This window comes from Lycium barbarum, chromosome 4, assembly GCF_019175385.1.
Source record: "Lycium barbarum isolate Lr01 chromosome 4, ASM1917538v2, whole genome shotgun sequence".
Taxonomy (NCBI): domain Eukaryota; kingdom Viridiplantae; phylum Streptophyta; class Magnoliopsida; order Solanales; family Solanaceae; genus Lycium; species Lycium barbarum.
Window position 1 is genome coordinate 90218587 of NC_083340.1, and position 3318 is coordinate 90221904.

The window sequence follows — 3318 nt, forward strand, 5'->3', positions numbered from 1 at the left end:
TAAATTGTCTAAAGGACTAAACACGTTTTTCCATATAGTCAAATTAGGAGGAAGATTCTTTGTTCTATCTTTGTTTGTCGTGAAATTTATATTTATAGTCCCTCAAGTTAATCTTAAACCGGACAAGTGTCAATGGCCATGACACATGGATTCATTACAAAGAATGGAACGTGTGACTATTACAATATAGTATCTGTTGGTGGAACATTTTCTTTTTAAACAAGGATGTATTATGTGGGTGGACCCCACGGTTTATATATAAGAATGTGGTTGACATCCCTTTAGTTACGTTTTCACGACTAGAAATTAATGAAGAGCAGCAACTTAGCTCCTTCGCAAAATGTAAATGAACGGGTTATAATCAAGAAAAAATAGAAAGGTTCCACGCAAAAATATATATAGAAGGAACGATATGAAGGTTATGCCCGTGTTGATTTCCTCCAGATGATAGCAAATTGAAGGCTTCTTCGTAGTAAAATAAGGAGGAAGATAAGGAGTTCTTGGCAAATAAGGTAAGAATTATCCTCTACTAGATATATTATAAGTTCGTGCAGTTCATGGCTAAACTATGGAATGAGAATTACGAAAACCATATCGGAAATCGGATAAATTATCGTTGTTATCGTGTGGACTTTTTGGTGGTTCTTTTGAATTATTTAGTGAGCTGGAACATCGTGAAACATGCTGTAGTTATTGTTATCCTTCTTGTTGTTTACAATGTATATACGAAAATAAAGAAATGTATACAAGTATAGATATAGGAATTGATGGAATCAGCACGAACTTACAAATAGAATTGTCAATTGATATAGTTGGAGTTGTGGGCTGTTTTATGAGATATTTTGGAGTTGGAAACATTATAATTTTTGTTGGTATTGTTGTTGGTTGCTGAATTAAGAATTCGGGTTAGGCATATAAACAGGGGAGGTGCTGCCCGATTTTCGGTAGAATATAAAATAGCTTAAATTGAAACTTGGGATAAATGTGTGGTAAAAGGCTAACATTAGTGTGAATCCTCTCAAATGTAGATTTACGGGCTTGGACGAATAAGCGTAGCCAGTAGGAGATTGAACAGGTATGTAAGGCTTCACTCTTCCTTCTTTGGCATGTCTTAGATATACTAGGTTTTAAATACGAGCCTCGGAGACGATCCTATTCCTAGAAATCTGAGTTTGAAATTAACCTTTTTTCATTCAATATAATTGAATTAAGCTTTCCATATCTTATTGAGACAATTGCATCTAACGTCTATAACTTGTCAAATGAAATCGGATTACACTAAAACCTTCATAGGTGTTGTGACTATCCTAATGAGAATATTTCTATGATGAATATGACAAATATGGTTTCATGGTCAAAGATCACGAGTTATGGACTCAATATGAATATGAGAAAATAGAGTTACTTCCAAATCCTCAATCTTATTTCTTTGAACATGACTCTACTTTCTAAAGACTTCAAGAATACAAGGTGACGCCTTATGAGGTTTGTGATCTTATTATATGTCTTCTTTTAATACTACTCTACGTTTATGGTCTCGCTTTATAGTACTAGTTCCTCCAAGGCGAGACAAAGTGACCATGGTTATTCCATCGGAGGCTACCGACCTTATGTCACTCCGATACGGACACGATTTTCTTTAGGCTCTCATGCATGTTGTTTATATGTTATAAGTATATGTATATGTATATGGGGAAGATTGGAAGAGGGAAGGCGCTATAGACGCACAGCCACCAGATCAGTCGAAGTATGGTACATGATATCGTCCCGGACGCGGGATATATGGTTAAATGGATCGGAACCGACGCCTCGGTAATATGACATGTTCTATTTTCTATATATATGAAAAGAAATGTCTTCCTAAGAAAGTAAAGTAATATGTATATGGACCGGGCTGCACGTTCCGCAGCAATATGTTACAGTATATGCACATATGGATCGGGCTGCACGTTCCGCAGCAATATGATAGACGTATGGATCGGCCTGCAAGTTCCGCAGCACTAAGCATGCATGGTACCCGCCAAAAGGCATTCATATGTACAGGTTGCTTTCCTACCTCATGATATGCTCTATATTTCCTTTATGTCATTATTCAAACTATGTACCCCTCGTATGTTACTATTCATGCCTTACATACTCAGTACATTACTCGTACTGATCCCTCTTTCTTCGGGGGGCTGCGTTTCATGCCGCGCAGGTACACCCAGATGAGTAGAAGCTATTATAGAAGATGTTCCAGCGAAGCTAGCAAGCTCCACTTGCTCTGGAGTGTCGCCGGGTCAGAGTACTATGCTATGATGTCTTGTTCAAAGTTAAAGACTTTGCAGACAGAGTCGTGGGTATAGAGTGTCAGCTTTGTAAGCGGCTTCATCGGCCGATGTGTTATTATGTTTTATATCACGAGTTTTATATGTTGATAAATTTTATATGAATCGGGTACGAAGAAAAGAAATATTTTGAAAGCCTACTATGTATTTCATTATATTCGATTTAAGAGTTCCAAAGAGATTAAGTACGTAATAAGATTCAGCGGGTTCGCTCGGCTCTGGATATGGGGTCGGGTGCCCATCACACCCTAGTAAGGTCGGGGTGTGACAGTAATAGTGTCGAGGTGGGTACAACCCGATCCATATATAATATAATTGTGCTGAGGAACGTACGACCCGATCCATATATAATATAATAGTGGTGAGGAACGTACGGCCCGATTCATGTATAATATAATTCTGCCGAGGAACGTAAGGCCTGATCCATATATAATATAATAGTGCCGAGGAATGTACGGCCCGATCCATATATAATATAATATATATAAATGCATATAAGACTCGGAAAAGGATACTCTGAACTCCTCTGGTGACATAAGAAGATAGTATGATAAGTCTCTGAGAGTTATGGACATAAAACATAGGAGGCCAAAGATACAAATATCTCTACACTATCTAAGAATAGTGTCTTTGGAACTCGCTTGCTCACTGTGTTCGTTCATATGATACGGATCATGCCAAAATGAAAGAATGGGATAGCCTTAACATACCTGATAACGCGCTTCTCAATATCCAAGTTACCTCAAGTCCATTGCTCTTTCGTCTATAGCAAGGAAAATAGTACTATTGTCAATCAATGCTGGGAAAATGGACAACATCTCCCCTGCTTCTTTAAAGACTACAACCCAAAAACTAGCCAACACAACCACAATAGGCTCTTTAAACCATTCCTAAACTCAAACCATCGATGTACAAGAATATACCCCAAGACAGCCCCAATATACACTTCAGGTACGGTGTTTTATAAACTTTCTTCTTTCAATTTCATGAC

The 3318-nt window shown here is 37.8% G+C and overlaps 1 long non-coding RNA gene across 1 annotated transcript; it reads left to right on the top strand.

Moving 5' to 3' along the window:
- The first annotated feature begins 321 nt into the window (after positions 1-321).
- LOC132638473 (uncharacterized) lies at positions 322-2465 on the top strand. The gene is made up of 3 exons (XR_009581752.1): positions 322-512; positions 1029-2043; positions 2198-2465. It is a non-coding gene; the product is annotated as an uncharacterized LOC132638473 (long non-coding RNA).
- Positions 2466-3318: the final 853 nt, after the last annotated feature.